The 22,072-nt window shown below is 38.4% G+C and overlaps 1 long non-coding RNA gene across 1 annotated transcript; it reads left to right on the top strand.

The window, feature by feature from the left end:
- Window positions 1-13,043: 13,043 nt before the first annotated feature.
- On the top strand, window positions 13,044-14,624 carry LOC136840373 (uncharacterized). The gene is made up of 3 exons (XR_010853611.1): window positions 13,044-13,184; window positions 13,395-13,491; window positions 14,299-14,624. It is a non-coding gene; the product is annotated as an uncharacterized lncRNA (long non-coding RNA).
- Window positions 14,625-22,072: the final 7,448 nt, after the last annotated feature.

Genomic DNA, 22,072 nt, shown 5'->3' with positions numbered 1-22,072 from the left:
ATACCAAGCCAAGGATAATAGCTCCTGGAAGTATTGTCGTGCGTGCAAGGACCCTCAAGCTATTTGCCAAACGTTATAAGTCATAGATGGCAACAAGAGTTTACGTATGATTTTTATAGGTTTATAGTGAATAGCATAATACAGAGCGATGGTCAGAGAATGTTTTTTTTTTTTATCTTTTATTAGAGAAAATATACGATATTTTACATTTTTAATAGCATTACAATCCGAACTTAATTAAAGCTAACTTAACTTTACCAAAAACAAATATAATTTTGTTCATAAATAAAAAAACAGCATCATTATATAGAACGTAACGTAAAAATACATCGAGCAGAGTATAATGTATTGAGCATAATGTATGTAAGGAAGATAGGAAATTCTAGCCCAGTACACCTTTGAAATAACGGTAATTAGATGATGCATCGGAAGAATGTAAAAATTATGTACAGTAGATGTTAATGTTAAATCATAGATAAAACCAGGGCGGGTAAAACGAAGTCAAGTGGCCGGTGTAAGTTTGATCAATATAACCCTCACTCACTCTTTTAGTCCTTAGGCGTTGCGACGCCAGTCCTTACGAACCAATAAATCCAATCAAATTTTTTTATTTTTTTTTAGAAAAATACATTAATGCAGTTTTACAGTTATTTCATATTTACATAATTTTTCAATAACAATTTTTCTTCTTACCGGGACCTCTTAGTTTTATAAACAGAACATTACATATTTTCTATTAACCATTTTTTATTACGTTTTATCCATATTCTTAAATTTATATACAATATGTTTACATGCATCAATGCTTAATAAATATTTTTTTCTCAACACCGGTAATATTATAATCCCTAAATTCTGAGTGAGTTACATTCAATAATTTAATGATATAAGATATGACAGCTATCACAACTATAATTTCTGCAATATTTATAACCGATCAAATTAGCTCTCTGGCCTAATCAAGACCCACTGCTAATCGGACCAGACTCCATCAACGTCATTGGGTGCTTTAGACTCTCCTGCAGGAGGTTGTGGTCTTCCCACAGCCCTCTCAGTTCTTCCTAAAGGCCTCCCCAAAGGATTCTTCCTTCCAGCTTTAGTTCCATTAGGAACCGCAGGTGTTTATCCTTCTTCAAGCGCTTTGAAGAATTCTGGAAAATGCTGCGACAGATCTGGGGATTTGGTACGATTTTTAACCCTTCGGTTGGCCTCATTCTGTTGGGACTTTAGTAAATGCTAACGTAACGATAGGATATTTACATTGAAAGGAAGTAGCATTTACTGATATATATATATATATATATATATATATATATATATATATATATATATATATATAGTGTGATGTGTGTAAAGACATACTTTCATCTGATTTTGTATTTGGTTTGATAACAAGGTATTTATTAACCAATCCTGGATTATTGCTTTGGTAATACTTGTTCCTACTGTCCTTTTTCCTTTACTTCCAGTGATGATGACTAGCATTTGAGTCGCTTCAGCGGCTACTAGCTCTAATAATCATAATGATGATACTGTAATTATACGGTAGTATTTGTTACTTTGGCAAATCATGAATTGAACAAAGACATCTTTCAAATGAGCAGGTGCACATAATGAAACGAAAGAATTAAAGTATGCAAGATGAGAAAGACAGCCAAAAGTAACGGAGACGATTCAACCTCACATTGGTGCAAATTTGAAACTCCCCTACCATTGTTGCCACCTCAATAGCAGCTCGAAAACTTATGTACCCACTTTTGTACATTCGAATCTGAGTTCTTCATTAAAAGGCTGTTCAGTGAAGCACAGCAGGTTAACAAACTTGACGAATATCTCTCTAGGATTGGTAAACTGTGTCTAAGCGAATCAAATCACCCACCTCCCGCTTCATTTTGGCTGGCTATCGCCCCCCCATCTGTGTTGGCAACAATGCAAGAGAAAGGCGGAGGTGGGCTGACGTCTGAAAAAGTGTCACGTAGTCCCAACAAATAATCATGCACACTTGAGCACAAGCCACGTAAGTGAATACAGCAGACATCGACGAGTGATGGACAAACAAAACGGCCACCAGTTGCGAATACATTCACCGGGACGTGGATAATGGATGAAGGAAGATAGCGCAGATTAGGGAGAGGAAGGGTGAATGAGAGGGAGAGAGAGAGAGAGACGGAGGCCTTCTTTTACTTTTGAACGGGACTCTCAGTAGCATAGCAATGAGAAAGGCTCACTATTAATAGCAGAGTAGGTCGAGGATAGGCGCACTTATGAGAGGGTTCAACGGAGAGAGAGAGAGAGAGAGAAAGGAGCAGGCGGTGGGACGAATTAACCGCAGGTATTCACTGAAATTATTGTTCAAGTTGCAAGTAGTCTACAAGACGATTAGATCACCTCACACCTTTTAGCATTTTGATGAATTCTGAAGCAAAGTCTGGCATTTCTCCTCAAATCGAGACTGGTAGGAGGAAAAATGAGAGTCGGCTACGACTCTAATACCTACAAAAAATACAAAAAAGATAAAATGGTCTAAATTAATGCTTACCACGCCCTAGAACTTAGCAGCTTTAGATGTCGTATGACGTAACACAAAAAATAAAAGGCCTTCTAAGTGACATCACATATATATTACTGAAACCTTCCCAACGGGCATTCTTGTACGACTTCACTTATTTACACGACTTCGCCTCTTATTTAAACGTCAAAGCCAAGGCGGATTTCTGCCTTGGGGGGCTGGAAAGGGAGATTCCTTCCAGTTTTGAAAGGAAGGGTCCCCCCTCCCCTTAAAAGAAATACTTAGCATAGCTCGATTACATGCATTAACGATATTCCTGACATGACACACCTTTCTCTCTCTCTCTCTCTCTCTCTCTCTCTCTCTCTCTCTCTCTCTCTCAGATGTTTGTCCTTCTTGGAAAAACCGAACAGTTTATTTTTCTACAGAATATGATCCTCTCTCTCTCTCTCTCTCTCTCTCTCTCTCTCTCTCTCTCAGATGTTTGTCCTTGGAAAAACCGAACAGTTTATTTTTCTACAGAGTATGATCCTCTCTCTCTCTCTCTCTCTCTCTCTCTCTCTCTCTCTCTCTCTCTCTCAGATGTTTGTCCATCTTGGAAAAACCGAACAGTTTATTTTTCTACAGAATATGATCCTCTCTCTCTCTCTCTCTCTCTCTCTCTCTCTCTCTCTCTCTCTCTCTCTCTCAGATAATAACGTTGTTTGTTCCTTTCGCGAAAGGTAAACACCTCTCTCTCTCTCTCTCCCCTCAGTCTGAGCGCACATTAGGGAATGTGTGTCCTGGATTCTACTACTGACTAACTATAATCTAATAAGAATGTGAATGTTGAATTTCAGACGCTGCCCACGATGAATATAGAATCTATGTCAAATTGATACTAGTATATATATATATATATATATATATATATATATATATATATATATATATATATATATATATACGTATATATATATATGTATGAATGTATGTACACACACACACACATATATATATATATATATATATATATATATAGCAATGCATACACACATATATATTATATATATAAATCTCTATGACGATAAGAGCAGGAAATGGAAGGGGATGTTTGAGAAAATCAGACATGGCTGTCAAAGCTAAAAGCTGAAAATTGACGAAAATAATTGAAACCATCAGAAAGTTGAAAAACGAAGAGGAAATTTGAGAAACTCAGTCATGGTGTCCTCTAACAACTTTCAGATTAATTTGTTTGCAGGAGAAGTTAAGAAGGATTGTATGAAAAAAATTGCAAAATAAATTGTTTGTGATGAAGGAGCTTGAAAGTCGAAAAAATTAGACAATTTAACACTGTCGAAATATTTCATTTTAAAAGAAAACAAGTAAAAAATGCGCCGAAAATAGGTCTATCTTTCGGTGGTCTCGATATAATGCTGTATGAGCCGCCGCCCATGGAACTTTAACCACGGCCCGGTGGTTGCCTACCCTATATCGTTGCCAGAAGCACGATTATAGATAACTTTAACCTTAAATAAAATAAAAACTACTGAGGCTAGAGGACTGCAATTTGGTATGTTTGATGATTGGAGGGTGGATGATCAACATACCAATTTGCAGTCCTCTAGCCTCAGTAGTTTTTCAGATCTGAGGGCGGACAGAAAAAGTGCGGAAAGAAAAAAGTGCGGACGGACAGACAGCGAGCACAATAGTTTCCTTTTACAGAAAACTAGAAAAAGTCACAACAAAATTAACGTATTTTGTTGTGCTGCTTTTCCTACCAAGATACCCTGACTAGTAAGATAATAATTACTCTAACTAGTTTACAGAGACATCTGAATGAATTTAATAACAAGCATACGTAGGCTGCAATGCATAATTTTTATTGTTTTCAATAGCTGATTTATTATTATTATTATTATTATTATTATTATTATTATTATTATTATTATTATTATTATTATTATTATTAGGGAGGATATCCTCTTTCAAACAAGTTTCATTACAGATGAATGCCGCATCTGCTGTATTTATCATATACTGTAAGTGACTTTCACATTCTTATTGAAACAAAGTCTAGAATTAGATATATTCAGAAAATGCAACTGCTTTCGGTGAAACATTATTATTATTATTATTATTATTATTATTATTATTATTATTATTATTATTAGGAAGGATATCCTCTTTCAAACAAGTTTCGTTACAGATGAATGCTGCACCGACTCTATTTATTTTATAAGTGACTTTCAGAATCCTATTGGAACAAAGTCTATAATTAGATATATTCAGAAAATGCAACTGCCTTCATTGAAACATTATTATTATTATTATTATTATTATTATTATTATTATTATTATTAGGGAGGATATCCTCTTTCAAACAAGTTTCATTATAGATGAATGCTGCATCGGCTGTATTTATCTTAAAAATGACTTTCAAAATCCTACTGGAACAATGTCTATAATTAGATATATTCAGTCAATGCAGCCGCCTTCACATTATTATTATTATTATTATTATTATTGTTATTATTATTATTATTATTAGGGAGGATATCCTCTTTCAAACAAGCTTCATTATAGATAAATGCTGCATCTGCTGTATTTATCTTAAAAATGACTTTCACAGTCCTATTAAAACAAAGTCTATAATTACATATATTCAATCAATGCAGCTGCCTTCAGTGGAACATCATTATTATTATTATTATTATTATTATTATTATTATTATTATTATTATTATTATTATTATTATTATTATTATTATTATTATTACTCAAAATGTGCAAACACCCATTAACATACAAAGCAAGCACCAAACGGGTGTAAGCACAACAAAAGACGAATCAAATAAATAAATAAAGACACACAAAGAAAAGTACGTAACTATGTGCTCGTTGATAATGCTATGACCAAGACAGACTTCGATAAGAATTTTATTGAACGCTCATCTCAAAGCGCTCGTTTAGTGAGACCTGATTATCTATAGAGTATACTTTTCTCCTTAGAATGGGTTATTATTATTATTATTATTATTATTATTATTATTATTATTATTATTATTATTATTATTATTATTATTATTATTCCACCGTTAATAGTTTATGTATTAGTGTGTTAACCAGTTTCAGCGGTAACCGTTGATGTAGCATTTAATTGTGTATCAAGGTGCTGATAATTACTATTCTCAAGTATTAACACAACTAGTTATGTCCTTCTGAATATAGAATTTAGGCCAAAGGCCAAGCACTGGGACCTATGAGGTCATTCAGCGCTGAAGTGGAAATTAAAAGTTGCACTATGAATCAATTGTCAGGAGAAGGTTGAGGAAAGTAAGGTGGAAGAAAGAGAATATGAAAGGAGGTACAGTAAAAGGAATGAAAATGGTTGCAGCTAAGGGCCGAAGGCACGCTTGAAAGAACCTTAAATAATGCCTACAGTGCACCACATGAGGTGCACTGACGGCACTAACCTCCTACGGGGGATATGTCCTTCTGGTAACAATCACAACATGGCCAGATGAACTATACTTACAGACAAAAAGGTGTAGCAAGGAAGTCTCTATTTGAATCTGCTATGCCTCTCAATTCCAGGCTGTGGAATTCACTCCCCTTCCTCGGTGTCTCATGGATGATTTTTAGAGGCTGGTCTAATGGTTCTATCATTAAAGAGGAGGAAGAAAGGTTCATTATTACTTTATTTTTTTCAAAAACAAGTTAGTTCTCGGACTCTCCACCCAGAACAACTTAGCAAAGTTAGATGAATCACTTTGAGTGATACTGTATTTTAGGAGCTATTTCCAGTCCCTTAGCAAAATAAAAAGAAGAAAACTTTAGCCAATACATATAATATAATATGAATAATATTGTGCGGTGAGATCCATTACCTGTCTCTGCACCATGCAAAAAATAAAACTTGAGAGTCAACAACAGGCACCACACCGAATATCAGTGCGAATATCAATATCTTCTCCAGTGCTTCAACGAACAAATAAAAAATATGCTGAAATTTCTTCGGCGCAATCGAGTTTTTTGTACAGCGTATAATCAAGGCCACCGAAAATAGATCTATCTTTCGGTGGTCTCGGTAGAATGCTGTATGAGCCGCGGTCCATGAAACTTTAACCACGGCCCGGTGGTGGCCTGTCCTATATCGCTGCCAGAAGCTCGATTATGGCTAACTTTAACCTTAAAAAAAATTTAAAAAAACTATTGAGGCTAGAGGGTTGCAATTTGGTATGTGGGATGATTAGAGGGTGGATGATCAACATACCAATTTGCAGCCCTCTAGCCTCAGTAGTTTTTAAGATCTGAGGCGGACAGAAAAAGTGCGGATGGACAGAAAAAGCCGGCACAATAGTTTTCTTTTACAGAAAACTAAAACTGCCTAATATTCTCTTATTCATAGCCACCTAGCAGAGTCCCAAGGTTTATTGCCAAAGTTTTCCAGCACTGAAATTTAGGATGACGTTGCTGGATTCATGACCAGAAGCAGAGGGAACTTAAACATACGTATCAGCTTACAAGAATATCGATCCATTAGCCAATGTCTACCTTTTAAGAACTGTAACCCAGACAGTCTTGAGACAAAGAGGAAAAATCTGAAAAATTATGCGAAGTGACAGGGAAGATTGTGGTTGCAAAAGATGGTTGGTTGGTTTGTTGCCTTGGCCTGTGTACTTAAGATGCACACCTTGTGTGCATTCTAAATACGTATGAATAATATATCTATATATGTATATGACTGTGAAATATTTTCTGTTGAAACAGAATTCCGTCAAATATAAGGGAGCCCATAAAAACGCCAAAATGTGGGAAATAAAGGCTATATTTCAGAGACCAAACTGTTTCTCTCCTCAGGCAAATAGAGACAGTTTGGTCTCTGAAATATAGCCTTTATTTTCCACATTTTGGCGATTTTATGGGCCTCATATATATATATATATATATATATATATATATATATATATATATATATATATATATATATATATATATATATATATATATATATATATATATACATATACATATATATATATATATATATATATATATATATATATATATATATATATATATATATATATATATATATATATATATATATATATATATATATATAGTGCAGAAATTAAGCAGGCCACATGCAACTTCCTCTATAAATACAGCAATATCTAAACCAGAATAAAACAGATACCTTAATACCCCATCTTCGTCGTCCAAGATTTAGCTGGCTATATGCCAGCGAGCGCTCTTCCTCCTCCTAGAATACCTCAATAAAACCGCAAACCTCTGTCGCCTCTCTCTTGCTCACATCTTCCCGTAAATTAATCCAGGTTTGTATATAAACTAAAAAATATCAGTGAATGATATTTTCCTCAGGTGATTCTCCACTCATTCTGACAAACCCTTTTCCACTGCGGTAACCGCATTGAAGTGACAGTTTGCGGTAACGCTGGATTGCTGAAGGCGAGATTGATTTGACGCATCTGGTTCTCAGGCCATAATATCCTACAGCATACACCAAGAAGATCGTGTTGAAGAGTTTCAATAATTGGGTCAATAACTTACGCAAGGTTTTCCAGATCGTCATCATAATATCTCACGTGGTCTGTTAGGAAAGCATCAGTCTGTAGGTACAGGGATTCTGCTTGAATTACAAACAAAAGTCTAATGGAAATAACAAAAGAGAAAGGGAATGAAGTAAATGACAAATAATTAACTATAGTATATTAAGACATAAAAAATAAGCATGACTGAAGAAGAAAGCCGTTCAACGAATGAGCGCATAGCAATGAAAGCAAATTAGAACAAGTTTACAAACTTGAGAGAGAGAGAGAGAGAGAGAGAGAGAGAGAGAGAGAGAGAGAGAGAGAGAGAGAGAGAGAAATTGGTTGTCTGCTTTCGGGTTGGGACTGTTGCAACTCATATTGTGTTCCTCTGGCGACAGTCGTTTCGCTACCGCTGTGGCCTTGACCAAACCATTCATTCGTCTGCCCACAAAGAGAGAGAGAGAGAGAGAGAGAGAGAGAGAGAGAGAGAGAGAGACCATTATCTGGAGGGCAGCCAAATGCCCCGCTTTTTTCCAGACACTAATAATTATTATTCGCCATCCCCTCCCCTCCCCTCCCCGACCCCATTGGCCTTCGTAGTTAACATTTACTGGATTGTTGGTTCTAAGTCCTCTTACGTAAACATTGCCACTTTGTAGACGTTTTTTGGGAGTCTGTTCTAAAAGTAGGTTTCGGTGCGTTTCTTTCACTAGTCATGCTACGCGATTATTTTCCGAATGCCATTATGCTTACTTTATACTTATCTTCTTTTAGAAGAGTTCACGGAAGCCAGTCATTTGGGGATCTGTCCTAAAACCAGGACTTTGTAAGTTTCTTTAACTATCTACGTTACGTGATTATTTTCCGGATTCCAATATTTTTACCTTAAATACACTTGCTTTCAGAAAAACTTCCGGAAGCCAATTGCTTAAGATTTGATCTCAGATATGGTTCCAGTAGATTTCTTTCACCATTGATGTTACGTTATTTTTCCCCAGACTCCAATATTTTCACCTAAAACATAGCTCTGTCATTGTTTTTAGAAGAGCTTCTGTAAGGCAGCCAAAAAGGTTCTCTCCTCAAGTAACACCAAATGGAGAGTCGTAGGCGTGATCATTATATTCCATCTAATTTTGAACATTATAATAAGGTATCTTATTCTTTAATTCCTGTAGTAGAAAGCAAAACAAACAATCAACTTATCTATCTCTAATACGTGGGTCATTTAGCTAGGAAGCAACTGCAGCAGCCAGCAAAACAAGCGATCAAGTTTTCTGTCTCTAACGTCAAGATCAGTTGGTTCTGTAGCAAATGTAGTCAAGAGCAGAAGCAAAAGTGACAGTCGACCTATTTGTACCAAACGCGCAGGGAGTCGGGCCCATAGCAACTGTAGTAGACAGCGAAACAAACAGCCCATCTGCCCCCATCATACAGGTCAGTTAGTCCCGTTAGTTCCGTAGCAAATATGGTAAGCTGAGAAACAAACAACCGCCTGTCTCTAAATGTACAAGTCAGTCAGCTTTGCAGTAGAAGCTGTAGAAAGCAAAATGGATAAAGAGGTACCTTTCATTCCCCCAGCTCTCTTGTCTTCCTTAGAATGTGAGTCTCCCATAACGATCTCCTGTATTAGCTTAATTTCCAGCGTCGTTACCAGGGCCCTTGTGACACTTGCTTGTCAGAAATTAGTCAATCATTCTTCTTCCATATAGCTGTCGGAACAGCATCATTGCCATCTGTGTCCTCCGTGAAATTTTCAGATTACACTCAAGGATTCCCATTTTTTCAGTTCTTAATCTTTTTAGCACTGGAAAGTTCTGAAGATATTCTTAAAAAAAAAAAATAGGTCACTTAAAAGAAATTTTTACTCTTTTGGCTCTCATGCTTTTACTCAGAAATAACAGATGGTAATTCCAGCCGGTATCTAATGCAAGCGTTATTTATCGCCTTGCCGATGACGTCATCCAATGACGTCACTATTATGATCTGAAACTTCACACTGGAACTGATCTCTCACGAGATTAATGAAGCGATTAACGACCAAGAACCATTCCACGACCCGCTAATGATCCCTTCGGCTGATTATTCAGTCACTAATCGGGGAAAAAGTTCTGTAATCTTCTCATGGACTGGAAACTATCGCCTCCTTCGATCTGTGTCTCTTGTAGGTGGATCGAATCGTCCGTAAGAACCAAAGTTCTATCTGGAACAAAGAAACCGTCGGCCTTACGACACCGATTTCTTGTAGATTTTTTAATTTATGTCTTCTCGGGAGAACTTACCCTGACCTCCTATGCCTAAGACGCAATTTTCACCCCGAAAATAGCACTAATTTATGCAAATGACATACGCCGGGAAGGGCTGTGTGTTTCGACACTCGCCCACCGTCCGGGGTACGCCTACGTGCATGAGTTTGTACGCCTGAATGGATGCAAAGGCACGCCTACGTGCATGTGGTTTTGCACGCCTTATTGGATGCAAAGGCACGCCTACGTGCATGTGAGTTCAAAGGTACATGCATGAATTTATACGCGTAATTGGGTGCAAAGGTACGCCTACGCTCATGTGAGTTCAAAGGTACGCCTACGTGCGTGAGTTTGTACGCCTAAATGGATGCAAAGGCACGCCTACGTGCATGTGGTTTTGTACGCCTAATTGGATGCAAAGGTACGCCTATGTGCATGTGAGTTCAAAGGCACGCCTACGTGCATGAGCTTGTAAGCCTAAATGGATGCAAAGGTACGCCTACGTGCATGTGAGTTCAAAGGTACGCTTACGTGCATGAGGTTGTACGCCTAAATGGATGCAAAGGCACGCCTATGTGCATGTGGTTTTGTACGTCTAATTGGATGCATATGTACGCCTACGTGCACGTGAGTTCAAAAGCACGACTACGTGCATGAGCTTTTAAGCCTAAATGGATGCAAAGGTACGGCTACGTGCATGAGGTTTCGTACGCCTTATTGATGCAAAGGTACGACTACGTGCATGTTAGTTCAAAGGTACACCTACGTGCGTGTGGGTATGTGCGGCTAAATGGATTTAAAGGCACGCCTACATGCACGTGTGTTTGTACGCCTAAATGGATGCAATTGCACGCCTTCGTGCATGTGATTTTGTACGCCTAATCGGATGCATAGGTACGCCTACGTGCATGTGGGTATGAGCGGCTAAATGGATTTAAACGTACGCCTACGTGCATGTGAGTTTGTGCGTCTAATTGGATGCAAAGATATGCTTACGTGCGTAAATGTGTGGGTACATGGATGCATAGGTACGCCTACGTGCATGTGAGTCTGTACGCCTAACTGGGTGCTAAGGTACGCCTACGTGAATGTGAGTTTGTACGCCTATATGGATGAAAGGTACGCTTACGTATATGTGGGCATGTGCGCCTACATGGATGCTAAGGTACGCCTACGAGCATGTGAGCTCGTACGCTTAAATGAACGTAAAGATACGCACGCCTGTATGCAAATGGATATACAGGTCAAAATGAACGCAAAAGTGCGCCTACATGCGCATGCGTATGTGCGCCTCAGTGAATCTAAATGCACGCCTGCGATGTGCACGTGGGTATGTAAGCCCAAGTGAAGGCGTACATGTACGCCCAAATGTACGCTGAATTATGACTAGACAACATTGGTATTAAAAAGTTAAGACTACAGTGGAAAATAGACTGATAGATTACTGATAGGCGGGCGAGTAGGCGCAGGGGAAGAGAGAGAGAGAGAGAGAGAGAGAGAGAGAGAGAGGGAGAGAGAGAGAGAGAGAGAGAGAGCGGCCTCTAACGGGACGTTATCGAATTAAGGTCAGGTCTGAATAAGTGGGTAATCTTTTTTTTTATTTGTTTCTCTCCAGAACCAGGAAATATGTTATGGTTCATAATGCTCTGCTGTGTTTATTATGCCATTACGTATTTGCATGTACATAGGTGGTATTGGCTGGTAATGTTCTCAGGAAATATTTTCATTTATGTGAATCAGCTTTACTGATACACACGCGCGCGCGCACACACACACAGATAAATATATCTTCTTTTAACGTGCTTTTTCCCCATTTTGTATGGGGTAAGCACGATGCCTTCTTTTGAAGGACTTTGATTTGGCTTTGGGTTAGACATATACATGTATATAGATAAATATATATGTAAATATATTTATATATATTAATATATATGAATATATATATGTAATATATATATACATATATATATTTATATATGTATATATATATATATATATATATATATATATATATATATATATATATATATATATATTAACTGCTTCATATAGATAAAAATATTACCTAGATTATTAGGGCTGCCCTTATCATGTAAGTAATTTTCTATAATATATATATATATATATATATATATATATATATATATATATATATATATGTATACATATATATACATATATATATATAATATATATATACAGTATATATATATATATGTGTGTGTGTGTGTGTGTGTATATACATATATATAAATATATACATATATATGCACACACGTCTCTGCATTGTATATTTCCTTTTTATTCACTATTCCTCATTATCACCAAATTAGATTTTGTTTACTGATTCAGGATTATGTACTTTTAGCCTTTTGTATATATATATATATATATATATATATATATATATATATATATATATATATATATATATATATATATATATATATATGATTAAATTGCGCCTTTATCTCTCTGTTGTACTTATTTAAAAGTTTGTGTAGTTCCTGCATAATTATCATGCACTGAGCATACACTTTCCTGTGAAATGTATTTTTGTACATTATCTTTTATGATGATGAGTTTAAATGACCAACAAAATTTACACAATCTAAATTTCTCTATAACAGCCTATTCATATTTCGTCCCTGAAAATTACGCTCACTCTGCTCTACCGCCATCTATTGTCCGTTCGACAAACGATTGGAGGGTCTCAGAAGCGAAGACTACTTCGTCCTTGGCTTTGAAACGTTAACTCTTTCGTTGGAATAACGGTACAGAATTTCTTGCTTATTCGGGTGAATTACTAACTAGTGAAGAACCGGAAATATCCTTGCTGTCCGGACTTTGACGCAAACGCTTTTGTTTTCTGTTTTTTTATTTTTATTTTTGTGGGTAAGTGTATTTAATATATTGAGAACTTTAATTGTTATTATAGTTTGAGTTTACGCCAGTTTTCTGCATGGTTCGTGCAACTTATGAGTTATTGTTAAGGATTTTACATACTTTGTCATCCTTATTAACGTTGTTCATAACATCACTAATATAATGTACGTGACATCCATTTTAGTGTTTCTGCAAATACTCAATCACATTTTATTTCAGATTTCTGGATAAGCCCGATGTGCTAATTTTGTACCTTCCTGGATCTGCCTTCTTCCCGCGATTCCGCTGGTAACTATTTTTCGTTCTAAATGACTAGGTAAGGAACTTTCCTCTTTTAGTACATTCGAACAAAATACAGCAAGCTATCCTCCCCCTTCAGGGGCGGAGCCCCTGATGTGGGGAGGAGTCCCTCTGGCGTACGGTAGACTTAGTCTAGCGTACGCCAAAGGGGGCTTGCTGTCTGGTTTAGATTTAAGGAAAATTCAAATTTTATCTGTTAAGTGGTTTTCTTAACTTCAAACTAATGAAATGTATAGCTTCCATGACGCGTTTCTTAGAAAATCTCAGTTTAGTTTCTGGTACTATATCGCTTAAAAACTGAGTAATGATAGGGTAAGACTCCTTGGGTTTTTGGGCTTTTGTCAAGTTTCAGGTAATGCGTATGGCAACAATTTTCTAAGGCAATTTTCTGTATGATCGCAGATGGTTGTAAAATTTATGGTGTATAATACTCAAAGGTTGTGAAATTTTTAAAGACTAATAATTTTCCAAGGCAGTTTTTTTCTGTGAGCAGTCATGGTTGTAAGACTTGTTAGTCCATAATACACAAAGGCTGTGAAATTTTTAAAGATTGTATATTGAGAGAGTCCAACTTTTAGTACTTAACTTTTTTATATTAATACAGTACTGCAGTTTTATATAGTGCTGAAGTTTTAATGTCACAGCGAAGGTATTTTGATATACTTTGTCATTAAAAGTTCCGAGTGTTGCCCGAGCCAAATGTTTTCCACATTAGTTAAATAAAAATATTTCTAAAAAGTTGAGATTTTCTAAGTAAACGTGTGTGGTAAGGTAAATTTGCATAAACACATCTGGCTGACAATTATTTTTCTTTCCTTGACAGGTTCTGCCGGTTTCAGTATGAAGTTTTAGCACACCTCGACTTGCCCTGAACGGGAGGTAATAGCTGAAATGGAAGTGCTTGGTGCAGTGGGATAACAGCAGTTTAAATACCTCGACTAAACTGAAAGTCTTCCAAACCGGCCTGACTGCTCGAATTAAACTGGAAGATCGTAGTAGCTCCCAGTAAGTTACGCAATTAGAAATTGCTAGAGCGATGTGCAGAAAGATTCAAGTTACAATAGAAAAAAAGGCTATTAATTCAAGCAACACTCGGAAGTGACGTTGTGCTTGGTTATTACTTTAATAAAAATATATATTTGAATGTCCTGTATCCTTTTACTGATTCTGTGCTACACATTTTAATCCAATAGGTCCAGATGGAGGTTAATCAAAATATCTAAAATGCTGAAGATTGAATAAGATAATAGGTTCTTTGCTGGGTAACTTTTTACACCAGTCACCAAAAAATTTTAAAACATTGGTCTGCAGTTGAATTGAAAGCAACAGTCATGAAAATGATAATGTTTAAAATTCACTATTGTAATTCTCATTCTTCACGAAATGGGTAATGAAATATAAGGTAAACTAGTATCAGTTTGTCTGGGTACTTAAAATTGGTTAAAAGAAAGCACAAATGGCAATCTAGGTAAACTAACAGTAAGTTGATCTCTGAAGGTAATTTTAAAACTTAAGAGTAAGCCACAAGTTTAGCAGTATTAATACTGTAAATATGGGGAAGAGGTACCAACCTAAATGATTGTCTTGCTGTGAAAGTATTTTCTTATATGCCGTCTGTCATATATATAAAAGCTTACTGTAATTTTAAAAAGGTGATTATTAAAAAAAAAAAAAGCTAACGCCGAAATCGCCTTTAGTGAATTTATACCTAATAGGCTTTGCCTCCTAGAGGAATTGGCAAGACTGTCCTATTACACTAAAACTACTAAACCAGTAGTATCAACTGAGATTAGTGCCTTAAGCGACCTTCACGGGGTACACTAGGCATTAGCAAAGGTTTTTCGAAGCGTCCCTTCGGCCCCTAGCTGCACCCCCTTTTATTCGGTTTACTGTACTTAAATTTATTCTTCCATCGTGTTATCCACCGTCTTCTAACAATTATATCATGGTGCAATTGCGAGATTTTCCTCCCGTTACACCTTCAACCCTGCCTACTGTTTCCTTTCCGCCGCTGAATGGCCTCTTAGGCCCCAGCGCTTCGCCTTTAACTTTATATTCCATCTATTCAACTGAGATTGGTTGGGCAGAACCCCTATTGAGAAAAACCTTGAACAGCGCGGAATACGCTGCCTGAAATTAGAGTAGGCCTTGTTCAGTATTTGACGAACACAAACTTTTTCATCTGGTGCTGGGGCGCGGGGGTGGGGGGGAGGTGGTTGTCCTTAGTCTATTGGCGCTGCTGTTACTTATGATTTATGAACAAGCTTTTTGCACATCTCTGTTCGGCCCTGTCCACACGGTCGAGTTCTGCTCGGCAAACTTTGCCTCTTTGTGGGCCAAGCCTGTCGTACGCATTTATGCTGCTGTCCTAACGACGCTGGTTGGATAGTGAGAGCCAGGCAGTGACTGACACAGGACCGAGTTGTGTACGATATGGATCTTAAGACACGCAAGAACAAAATCGCGCTGTGTACTGTTGTACCTGTGTGCGCAAAGATGAAAGCGACAAGGCAGAGGAGGACTTTGTGTAAAGTCTACAAAGAAGAGCAGATATAGGAAGTCATATGACGATATTGCGGGAACTGAGACATGGCTATATATCAGATTTCATCAACTATATGAGAATGGACCCTATGTGCAACATTGTCAACAGGATGCAGCTACCGATCACTACAGTACAGCGCTAGGGTTTCCAAGCATAATGGACTAGACTGACAGATTTCTGTACCATTACAATAAAGGATGTTAATATATTTGGTTTTCAAAGTTCCTATAAGTCATATTTACTTGATGTATTCATTATAAAGGGTAAAATAACGAAACTCTTATTTTCCGTTTATTTATTTGTGAAGGCTTTACATGAAATTGCGCTTTACGGAAACTTTTCAGTAGGTGACGTCTTCATCCGTTTACCAGAAATATTTCCATCAGTTAATAGCCCTGCTGCAGGCAAAGCCTCGATACTTCGATAAACATTAGGAAAGCCCTATACGAAGCTTTGCTCTCCGTTTCTGACGTCACACCGAGCAAAGTTCGCAGAGCAAAGCTCGACCGTGTGGACGGGGCCTTAGTCTGGACATAACTGAAGGCTATTGAAGCATTAGAGCACGATTTTTATGGAGTTTTATTTTACTGAGATTTGCTTAGCTAGCTGACAGCTGACTTTTGTGGTTTGTTCCATAGAAATTTAAGTTCGTTTTGACAACTACTGAAGATTTGTTCTATTAAATCTCATTTTGAATCAATCTAATTAAAGGCTCTTGGCACGTTAACAGCGATTTTAGTGTTCAATTATATCTTTCACACATTTTAATAACGAATAATGGTTTAGATTTTTTCTTAAATGAAAGTGGGCACATGAGATGCAATATGAACCCACAAAGTTTTATGCTTAACACCATGGTACACCGCAATGTGGCTGACCGCTTCTGCGTTTAGCGATAATTGTTATTGATTGGTCTGTGTAATTAGTTTCAATCAAGAATACTTATTTTGGTGTTATTTTAAACCTGGATATTTGTACTCGATTGTAATAGTCTTTAATACTAAACAACAAATAAGTCGAAATGACGAGCTGAAGTTAGCAAAAAATGTAAAAACTATAATTACTAAAGTAAATTAATACTGTTATACACAGGATATTCATTTTGGTGTCATTTTGAAGTTGAATAATTTTCCATTTGTCGAACGTTCGAAAAAGCAATGCAGAAAAAATGAGCGGGGGGCAAGAAGGGGGTGTTGAATCAAGGCCAAAACAAAAATATTCGAATATTGCTGTAAAAAAGAAAGTATTATGTAAAAATAAATCAAAGGCATATACTTTATGCAGTGCACCAGTGCAATAACCTGCCTTCACAATTATGTAAAGTTTACCGGTGTTTATTTTTACCATTGTACGGTTAAGAATATTGCAGTTCTTTTTTTTTCACGTCGTATGGTTTCAAGCGGTAATAAAACTCGACTTACCTTAGTTGTCATTCCCCATAAAGCTTATTGGACATTTGACATAAGTGCTTCATTTCTATTAATATACGGAGAAAGATTTATGTTACTCGCGTTATGTAATGCCAAGGACCAAATATTTCTGCAAGGACAATGAATTCGATTAAGAGTCAGTGCTGCAAGCTGCTTTTAGAAGGCCAGTATCCCAAAGTGTGATCAAAAGTATATATAATTTAGGACAAGTTCCATGTGGGGCGGGGGCTGAGAGAGAGAGGGGGAATGAGGCAAAAGTGAGAAAGTAAAATGAGAAATGGTGAAATAGTTTTCAAACGAATGACATGTAGATTGAGAAAGTGCTCTTCAGGACGGAATAACCCAAGAGTACTTGTGGCATATTAATCAGGTCATTTGCATTGCGTTTCGTGACGGCACTTGGCTCCGGTTGTGTGTGTGAAAGAGAGAGAGAGATAAGGAAATAATTTCTTTTTTCATTACCCTAGCGGACGTTGGTAATCGTTTACAGATGGGCGTATGCGTGCGCGATAGAAATCCAAACCACTCGACTGATCTAGACGAAATTTGGCAAGGGGTCATCATTTGACCCAACTTAGATAATAGGGTAGGTTTCAAACCCGTACGCCCTTCCCCTTCCCCTTCCCCTTCCCCCTTCCCTTTGTAACTTATGTGGTAAACACTTGATCGATCTAGACAAAATATGGCACGTGGCCATCATTTGAACCAACTTAAATAAATAATAGGGCAGGTTTCAAACTCGTACCCCCTTCCCCTTCCCCCGTCCCCCTTCCCTTTGTAACTTATGTGGTAACCGCTTGACCGATCTAGACAAAATTTTGCATGTGGCCATCATTTGACCCAACTAAGATAATAGGGTAAGTTTCAAACCCGTACCCCTTACCCTTCCCCTTCCCCTACCCCTTCCCCTTCCCCTTCCCCTTCCCCCTTCCCTTTGTAACTTATATGGCAACCGCTTGACCGATCTAGACAAAATTTTGCATGTGGCCATCATTTGACTCAACTTAGATAATAGGGTAGGTTTCAAACTCGTACCCCACTTCTCCTTCCCCTTCCCCTTCCCTTCCCCCTTCCTTCCCTTCCCCTTCCCCTTTCCCCTTCCCTATTCCCCTTCCCTCTTCCATCTTCCCCTTCCTTTGTATATACCTTGTGTGGTAACCACTCAACCGATCTAGACAAATTTTGAAACGTGGCCATCATTTGACCCAACTGAGATAATAGGGTAGGTTTGAAACCCGTACCCCCTTCCCCTTCCCCTTCCCCTTCTCTCATCCCCTTCCCTCATCCCCCTTCCCCCTTCCCCCTTCCCTCAACCCTTAACCTTATGTGGTAACCGCTTGACCGATCTAGACAAAATCTAGCACGTGGCCATCATTTGAACCAACTTAGATAATAGGGCAGGTTTCAAGCTCGTACCCCCTTCCCCTTCCCCCGGCCCCTTTCCCTTTGTAACTTATGTGGTAACCGCTAGACCGAACTAGACAAAATTTAGCATGTGGCCATCATTTGACCCAACTTAGATAATTGGGTAGGTTTCAAATCAGCACCCTCCCCTTCCCTTCCCCTCCCCATCCCCTTCCCCTTCCCCTTCCCCTTTCCCTTCCCATCCCCTTTCACCATTCTCTTTGTAACTTATGTGGTAACCACTTGACCGATCTAGACATAATTTGGCATGTGGCCATCATTTGACCCAATTTAGATAATAGGGTAGATTTCAAACCCGGACCCTTCCCCCTTCCCCTTCCGCCTTCCCCCTTCACCCTTCTCTTTGTAACTTATGTGATAACCACTTGACCGATTTAAACAATATTTGGCACGTGGCCATCAGTTGACCCAATTTAGATAATAGTGTAGGTTTCAAACCCATAGCCCCTTCCCCTTCCCCCTTCCTTTTCCTGCTTCCGTTTGTAACTTATGTGGTAAATAAACTCTACAGGTTTATCATACCTAATTTCATGTACTCGAGACCATGGAAATATATTATTGAAAATGCTTTTCTTTCCTGTAAATAATAATTCTGTATCAAGGTCTGCATTTAGGTTTAGTATGGGGTGAGTGTTTAGGTTTAGTTGGGAAGTGTTTAGGTTTAGCAGGGGATGTGCTTAGGTTTAGCAGGGGGTGTATTTAGGTTTAGCAGGGGATGTGTTTAGGCTTAGCAGGGGATGTGTTTAGGTTTAGCAGGGGATGTGTTTAGGTTTAGCAGGGGATGTGTTTAGGTTTAGTGAGGGTTTGTGTTTAGGTTTACTTGGGATGTGTTTAGGATTAGGTTTAGCAGGGGATGTGTTTAGGTTTAGTGGGGGTGTGTTTAGGGTTAGTGGGTGTGTGTGTTTAGGTTTAGTGGGGCTGTGTTTAGGGTTAGTGGGTGTGTATGTTTAGGTTTAGCAGGGATGTGTTTAGGTTTAGCAGGGGATGTGTTTAGGTTTAGCAGGGGGTGTGTTTAGGTTTAGTGGGGGGATGCTTAGGTTTAGCAGGGGGTGTGCTGAGGTTTAGCAGGGGATGTGTTTAGGTTTACTGGGGGGTGTTTCAGTTAAGTGGGGGGATGTGTTTAGGTTTAGCGGGGGTTGTGTTTAGGTTTAGTAGGGGTTGTGTTTAGGTTTAGTTGGGATGTGTTTAGGTTTAGCAGGGGGTGTGTTTAGGTTTAGTGGGGGTGTGCTTAGTTTTAGCAGAGGGTGTGTTGAGGTTTAGCAGGAGATGTGTTTAGGTTTACTGGGGGTGTTTCAGTTAAGTGGGGGGATGTGTTTGGGTTTAGCAGGGGGTATGTTTAGGTTTAGCAGGGGTGTGTTTAGGTTTAGCAGGGGTTGTGTTTAGGTTTAGTGGGGGTGTGCTTAGGTTTAGCAGGGGTGTGAGTTTTAGCAGATGTGTTTAAGTTTAGTGGGGTGTTTCAGTTAAGTGGGGGATGTGTTTAGGTTTAGCAGGGGATGTGTTTAGGTTTAGCAAGGGGTGTGTTTAGGTTTAGTTGGGGTGTGCATAGGTTTATCAGGGGGTTTTTTAGATTTAGTGAGGGTGTGCTTAGGTTTAGCAGGGACGGGTGTTTAGGTTTAGGTGGGATGCGTTTAGGTTTAGTCGGGGTGTTTCAGTTAAGTTGGGGATGTGTTTAGGTTTAGTAGGCGGTAAATGGGACAATCACCACAGTAATACCTGGATAAAACGGAAATTCTGCACAGTACTACTTGGATAAAAGGGACAGGCAGTACAGTAATGCCTGGATAAATGGGACAGCCACCACAGTAGTACTTGGAGTAATGGGAAAGTCACCACAGTAATACGAGTATTCGGATAAAAGGGACAGTCAGCACAGTAATACCTGAATAAAAGGGACAGTCACCACGGTAATACCTGGGTAAATGGGAAGTTAGGAGAGTAATACCTGGGTAAATGGGAAAGTTAGGAGATTAATACCTGGGTAAATGCGAAAGTTAGGAGGGTAATACCTGGGTAAATGGGAAAGTTAGGAGAGTAATACCTGGGTAAATGGGAAAGTTAGGAGATTAATACCTGGGTAAATGCGAAAGTTAGGAGGGTAATACCTGGGTAAATGGGAAAGTTAGGAGAGTAATACCTGGGTAAATGGGAAAGTTAGGAGAGTAATACCTGGGTAAATGGGAAGGTTAGGAGAGTAATACCTGGGTAGATGGGAAAGTTAGGAGAGTAATACCTGGGTAAATGGGAAGGTTAGAGAGTAATACCTGGGTAGATGGGAAAGTTAGGAGAGTAAGACCTGGGTAAATGGGAAGGTTAGGAGAGTAATACCTGGGTAGATGGGAAAGTTAGAGAGTAATACCTGGGTAAATGGGAAGGTTAGGAGAGTAATACCTGGGTAAATGGGAAGGTTAGGAGAGTATTACCTGGGTAAATGGGAAAGTTAGGAGATTAATACCTGGGTAAATGCGAAAGTTAGGAGGGTAATACCTGGGTAAATGGGAAAGTTAGGAGAGTAATACCTGGGTAAATGGGAAAGTTAGGAGATTAATACCTGGGTAAATGCGAAAGTTAGGAGGGTAATACCTGGGTAAATGGGAAAGTTAGGAGAGTAATACCTGGGTAAATGGGAAAGTTAGGAGAGTAATACCTGGATAAATGGGAAGGTTAGGAGAGTAATACCTGGGTAGATGGGAAAGTTAGGAGAGTAATACCTGGGTAAATGGGAAGGTTAGGAGAGTAATACCTGGGTAGATGGGAAAGTTAGGAGAGTAAGACATGGGTAAATGGGAAGGTTAGGAGAGTAATACCTGGGTAGATGGGAAAGTTAGGAGAGTAATACCTGGGTAAATGGGAACGTTAGGAGAGTAATACCTGGGTAAATGGGAAGGTTAGGAGAGTATTACCTGGGTAAATGGGAAAGTTAGGAGATTAATACCTGGGTAAATGCGAAAGTTAGGAGGGTAATACCTGGGTAAATGGGAAAGTTAGGAGAGTAATACGTGGGTAAATGGGAAAGTTAGGAGAGTAATACTTGGGTAAATGGGGCAGTCGGTTAAGTAAACCTAGATAAAAGGGCCAGTCTCTTCAGTAATACCTGGGTAAATGCGACAGTCAGTGCAGTCTTACCTGGATAACTGGGACAGTCACCACAGTATTATCTGGATTAATAAGAGAGTCAGTACAGCAATATTTGGGTAAAA

This window comes from Macrobrachium rosenbergii, chromosome 1 (assembly GCF_040412425.1).
Source record: "Macrobrachium rosenbergii isolate ZJJX-2024 chromosome 1, ASM4041242v1, whole genome shotgun sequence".
Taxonomy (NCBI): Eukaryota; Metazoa; Arthropoda; class Malacostraca; order Decapoda; family Palaemonidae; genus Macrobrachium; species Macrobrachium rosenbergii.
The sequence above is the reverse complement of the archived record's forward strand: the minus strand, read 5'-3'. Positions and strand labels throughout refer to the sequence as shown.